Below are 7,092 nucleotides of genomic sequence, written 5' to 3' on the forward strand. Positions count from 1 at the left end.
GAGTGCTAGCCCACCCTCACTTACTGGACTTTGTCCATGCCTGTGCTTCAGCTTGGACAAAGCCATAATTTTATAAGCTATAATTTCTATAAAAGGAAAATAAAATTTTCTTATGAAGTATATTAAAAAGTTAATGTTTTGCCAAGATGTACAACATAAAAAGTTTTTGTATCTGACAGTGCCCAATGAATCTTAATAAATTGCAATGTGACATATATCATGTAATATAGCATTTTCTTAAAGGGGTACTCCAGTGAAAATCTTTTTTCTTTTAAATCAACTGGTGGCAGAAAGTTAAACATATTTGTAAATTACTTCTATTAAAAAATCTTAATCTTTCCAGTACTTATTAGCTGCTGAATGCTACAGAGGAAATTCCTTTCTTTTTGGAACACTGATGACATCACAAGCACAGTGCTCTCTGCTGACATCTCTGTCCATTTTAGCAACCATGCATAGCAGATGTATGCTAATGGCAGCATGGTGGCTCAGTGGTTAGCACTGCTGCCTTTCAGTGCTGGGTACTTGGGTTCAAATCCCACTATGGACAACAATAAATAAAGCGTTACTATTATTATAATGACGTCAGCAGAGAGAACTGTGCTCGTGATGTCATCAGAGAGCATTCCAAAAAGAAAAGTATTTCCTCTGTAGTATTCAGCAGCTAATAAGCATAGGAAGGATTAAGATTTTTTAATAGAAGTAATTTACAAATATGTTTAACTTTCTGCCACCAGTTGATTTAAAAGAAAAAAAGTTTTCACCGGAGTACCCCTTTAATGCACGCCTATGTTATACCACTTTTTTGTTTATAGCCTGACAGTTATTTTTTGTCAAGTGGTTGTAAAATGCAACATATTTGACAAAACAGAAAAAAATGGCACCAAGCCATCTACAGTGACAGATGAAAGTCACAATGATCTATCAGACTATTTGTTAAATTTTGGAAACATTTTGAAGGATGTAGCTGGTCACAGCTTGTCTTCAGTCGCACGTCATCCAAGTATAGTAATTATATGATAATATAGAAGAGCACAGTGAAAGGAAATGCAGCACAAGTAATCTGAGCATTTGTATTCAATCAGCATTGTACATAATGAATGTTTCTTTAAGACTTACAGAGCACTGTAGGAAAACTCTACTTTTTTTTCTTTCTTTGTAATAGAAATACCTCAAGCTGTTAAACTGATAGAATTCTTGAAATGTAAAAATGTTCGGTTTGTAGAGGTTATGCAGGTCTTGTGGACAGAATGAAGACATTCCATTATCAGGTACTTCAAAAGAATATTGAAATATAGCTCCTGAAATAAGTAGAACAGGGTTCACCGTGCGGCTCTAATGTATATTGAAAGATTTTTGATAAGTCTCCCAAATCCTCTGCTAACAGATGCTAATTGTTGAGGGCAGGATTCACAATACTATTAATATGTTTGACAGTTTAATAATGATAAAACATTGTATTCTGTGGTGTAAATGTTTCCTTCAAACATTAAAAAGGTTGGCGCGGTGGCTCAACATTTACAATTAAAGTGAATTTTATTATTCTGCAAATATATAAGCATTCAGCAAGGTGGCTTATACAAAGAAATATGTGCCTGTATACATTTTTTAATGTATGAATAATATTAATATTGAATGTATAGGGGTTTTGTTATTATTAGTTATTGTTGCTATTATAATAATAATTATTATTATCATCATTGTAATTACCGTATATACTCGAGTATAAGCCGAGTTTTTCATCACAACTTTTCGTGCTGAAAACACCCCCCTCGGCTTATACTCGAGTGAACTCTCCACCCGCAGTGGTATTCAACCTGCGGACCTCCAGAGGTTTCAAATCTACAACTCCCAGCAAGCCCGGGCAGCCATCGGCTGTCCGGGCTTGCTGGGAGTTGTAGTTTTGAAACCTCCGGAGGTCCGCAGGTTGAAGACCACTGCGGCCTTCGACATCATCCAGCCCTCTCTCACCCCCCTTTAGTTTTGTACAGTACTCACCTCCGCTCGGCGCTGGTCCGGTGCTGCAGGACTGTCCGGTGAGGAGGTCGTCCGGTGGGATAGTGGTTCCGGGCTGCTATCTTCACCGGGCAGGCCTCTTCTAAGCGCTTCGGGCCCGGCCCCAGAATAGTCACGTTGCCTTGACAACGACGCAGAGGTACGTTCATTGCCAACGTACTTCTGCGTCATTGTCAAGGCAACGCCTCTATTCCGGGCCCGCAGCGCGGAGAAGCGGCGCCCCCAGTGAAGATAGCAGCCCGGAACCACTATCCCACCGGACCACCTCCTCTCCGGACAGTCCTGCAGCACTGGACCAGCGCCGAGCGGAGGTGAGTACTGTACAGAACTAAAGGGGGGTGAGAGGGGGCTAGATGATGTCGAAGGCCGCAGTGGTCTTCAACCTGCGGACCTCCGGAGGTTTCAAAACTACAACTCCCAGCAAGCCCGGACAGCCGATGGCTGCCCGGGCTTGCTGGGAGTTGTAATTTTGAAACCTCTGGAGGTCCGCAGGTTGAAGACCACTGAGGGCGGATGATGAGAAGAGGATGATGAAGGGGGGGTGTGGGATGATGACAAGAGGATGATGAAGAGGGGGTGTGGGATGATGAAGGGGGGTGGGGATGATGACAAGGGGATGATGAAGGGGGGGTGTGGGATGATGACAAGGGGATGATGAAGGGGGGGGTGTGGGATGATTACAAGGGGATGATGAAGGGGGGTGGGGATGATGACAAGGGGATGATGAAGGGGGGTGGGGATGATGACGTGGGGATGATGACAAGGGGATGATGACAAGGGGATGATGAAGGGGGGATGTGTGGGATGATGACAAGGGGATGATGACAGGTGATGATGATGAGGGTCTGGATGATGACAGGCGGTGATGATGATGAGGATGTTAATGACGGGTCTGGATGATGACAGGGGGGGATGAGGTATTTCCCACCCTAGGCTTATACTCGAGTCAATAACTTTTCCTGGGATTTTGGGTTGAAATTATATATCGGCTTATACTCGGGTCGGCTTATACTCGAGTATATACGGTATCTAATAATTGTTTGTGTAAATTCTTTGATATTTATATGGAGATACGAAGGATGATGGTACACAGATTACAATTGTATTATTATATTATTAGTAGTAGAGGTGGAAGAATGTTAGCAAAATATGGAACCAGAACTTAAAGGGGCACTCTGCTCCTAGACATCTTATCCCCAAAGGATTGGGGGGATATAATTTTCAAAGTATCATGTCCTTAAGCCCTCAGTATAACCTACACTTTTGGACTAGCTCCGGGGGAAGGTTGGGATGAAAAGACACACATAGCAGGGTCTTGTAGTGATTAGAATTAACCAAAGTTTTGGACTTGGTAAAAATAATAAACAGTTTATTTATTGACTACGCATTTCGAGAATTATGCAATTCTCTTAATCAAGTCTGCAAAGGATAGGGGATATGATATCTGATCGCAGGGGGTCCAGCCGCTGGGAACATTTATGTTCAGAACACTGGCTGTGTTAGGCTTTGGGCAACCGTGGTCACCCCCCCCCCCCTCCATTAATGTCTATAGGAGGGGGCATGACGGCTGTGGTCGCAAGTAATTTGGCACGGAGCAGAGTTTGTCTCCTTGCAGGGACCCCCCTGGAATAAGATGTCTAGGGGCGGAGTACCCCTTTAACAAAAAAAAATCTGCACATTGGGGTAAAGGTTTTATCTAATATTTATTTTCCCAACTTTAATGCCATTAAGTCACCGATGTAAGGTTGAAAAGATACAAACTCCTCAAATAAAACCTATCATTCTATAGTATTGATATAGAGGAAGGCAAAAAAAAAAAAAATAAATAAACACAAAACAGTAATTAATAATTGGTTTCTGCATTAAACTATGGAAAAATAAATTTCTGATTCAATGACCTATCTCATGTGATCTATTGGTGATCTATTGATGGTGGGTAAATAAGAGCCCATGGTGATTATATATATGTGGTATATTTGTCAGATTAGTCTTTTAACTATAATTATTGGAGGTGTTTATGTATCTTATGTTAGCTGTGATTGTGTGAATGTCAGTATAAGTGGGCATGCTGCTTTCAATGCCAGTATATGTGTCAATTCTGTACAGTGAGTGGGTATGTTTTTGTATGCAATATAATAAAATGTGTGTATTATAGGATACAATGCTTTTGTATGCATTCATTCTGGAATTGTATGTCTTTTGTTAAAGTGTATTTATAGACTAAAATACTGTACATTTTTTATATTATCATGTAACAATAGACAAATGGAATAAATGGTAGTGGGTACTTGTAGAGAAGTGACAGAGTGAGTTGAAAAAAGTCCTACAGTAAATCCATCAAGGCCAGCATTTTTTATACAAAGCTCTGTTAATCCAGAGGAAGCCAAAGAAAACTCTTTACCCAATTCACCATAAAGTGGACAAATTCCTTCTTGACTTCCGCTGGCTATTAGACAGATCCCTGGATCAACCTTCTTCATCATGCAGCGCAGTATCCATATGTTTTGCAAGGAATATATCTAACCCATAAATCTATCCACACTTTCAACCATTACTAAACCTATGGTAGCTAAGCAGTACTTCTGAACTGTATGACAAAATCACATGACCTTTTTCTGTAAGCAGTGACCCCATGTTTTCTGTTGAGTCCATGGAATTAATAATTTTGTGCAGTGTTTTAAATAGCGATTGCTAAGCACTCTATATGAAGATATAATATTTTTAGGGTAAATACATTTATTTTAAATAACCTTCCTTAATAATTGACATCTTCCACTACTCATATTCATTTGGCTGTCCTTATTTTAACTTTCTTCAGCTCTCTGACATTTTTTAAGGACTGGTGCCCAGGCTACATAAAGTGATGCAGTTTTGATGTATGATGGGCTAGATGTCCTTATCCTGGATAATACTTAGCCAGCCTAAACTAAGACCAGATATCCTAAAGGTGTGTCAGATTTATCACAGTGCCTCATGCTATATGATACATTTGGTACAACTTTAGACACTGTTGTCTAACTTTATAAATACTTTAAATGGGTATTCTGGCCAAAAACATCTTATCCCCTATCCAAAGGATAGGGGATAAGATGTCTGATAGTGGGGGGCCTGCTGCTGGGACCCCCAGTGATCTCCCTGCAGCAACCGCAGTCTATGAGGGGCTGCATCTCTAGTTTCGAAAACCTCCGGGTTTCCGGGACTGGAGATGTGACGTAAGCCATGCCCCCTCCATTCATGTTTATGGGAGGGGGCATGACAGCCATCTCCCATAGGCATGAATGGAGGAGGCATGGCGTGAAGTCCTGTCCCCAGTCCCCGGAGGTTTCCCAAAATAGAGATGCAGCTGCAGAGAGATCCCCCCCCCCCTGGGATCTGACACCGTATCAGACTATCCTTTGGATAGTGGATAAGATGTTTTTTGCCCGGAACACCCCTTTAATTTTTTGTACAGATCTATGTGAAGGCTTGTTATTTGCATCACCAAATGGATTATGTAATGGCATTACTCATTTTACCACCAAACAAGCAAACAATTATATGTGGGACAAAACTGAAAAAAAAAAAAAAAAACACTACCATTTAGCAACTTTTGTGGGCTTCCGTTTCTACGCGGTGCACTTTTTGGTAAAAATGACACATTTTCTTTATTCTGTAGGTCCATATGATTAAAATGATACCCCACTTTGATTGCTGCGTCTACAGGGTTAATGCCAGACATGAGCCTGATCAGCGATATCCAACATTAGCCGTGTGTCCCGGTTGCTAATAGCATATGGGATCCACTGGGTATGAGGCACACTCAGATGCTGCAGGATGTCCATTTATGCCCATTTGCGAGAAGGAGTTATTTGTCCCAAAATGTATAACCTCACACTACAACCTAATCTGCTATTTTGCTGCCCATTTGATGACTTAATCTAGGTCACCCTGGATGACCTTGACATTCTATACTGTATCAACAACACTGTAGGGCTTTATGTAATCTATACATGTGAGCCAAAATAATAAATGCTTTCGGAAAATCCATGGTTACTCCATCTACTGACAATAAATAATGGTAAAAATGTAAAGCCCACCAGATATTTACCAAAGAAAGACTTTTTTTCTGTCTTAACATTGAATAGTATAGTAAGTGATTTTCTGCTTTTTCTTTTGGTAGTTAAATTGTGCTTGAATCTGAATGAACAAAGCAGCGTGCAATCATGAAGTGATGTGCATTATATATAACAGTTATGACATCCCATCTAACCAGATTTGCAGCACTGCCTTTTAAGTCTTTCCAGAAGCAAATATAATGTTCCACAAACTCCTTGTACTAACAAATCCAAGAGACTGATGGCATTAAGTTAGCCTAGAGGTACTGTGCTGTTTGTAATGTAAATGTTCCAGTCATTTCACAACACACTGACAACTCCTTTGGATCTTTAGTGTTTGCCTTTTTTATTTCTTTGGAGGAATATATTTACAATAACATTTTATTGTTTAAAATAAGTTTTTCTACTTTAATATAAATATCTGATGTCAATAATTGCTATGAAATATATAGATGCAAATCATAAAATGTTGCAGTATCTTGTAATACCTTTTTTATTGGACTAAGCATTTTGTAGAGACAAGCTTTCGGGATTCCTCCCTTTATCAAGTCCAAAGCAATATATATATATATATATATATATATATATATATATATATATATATATATAGACGAGCATACAATACAATCTGCTCATAAAATAAATATATATATATATATATATATATATATATATATATATATATATATATATAAACCAGAACAAAGCGCAGCACTCCAACTGACTGCGATTTATTTTCTCATGTAGGCATTACTACCACAAATAAGAGGGTTTTTATACCCATATTCTTCATGAAATGCAAATCCACTTCACATTGTGACAATTATCAAAATATACATAACATTTCATAGATCAGATTCATATATTCATAAGTAAATAAAGTGCATAAATACCATATAAGTGATACAGTGCATAAGTGTATAAAAGTATAAAAAAAAGTTAGATCGCTTGAAAAACATATTTTTCCAACAATTACACATAA

At 39.0% G+C, this 7,092-nt stretch overlaps 1 protein-coding gene across 9 annotated transcripts in view; it reads left to right on the plus strand.

Annotated features, from left to right (window-relative positions):
* ADGRB3 (adhesion G protein-coupled receptor B3) overlaps positions 1 to 7,092 on the plus strand; it is an 889,024-nt gene that overhangs the window by 758,148 nt on the left and 123,784 nt on the right. The window lies entirely within an intron of this gene.

This window comes from Hyla sarda, chromosome 3 (assembly GCF_029499605.1).
Source record: "Hyla sarda isolate aHylSar1 chromosome 3, aHylSar1.hap1, whole genome shotgun sequence".
Lineage (NCBI taxonomy): Eukaryota > Metazoa > Chordata > Amphibia > Anura > Hylidae > Hyla > Hyla sarda.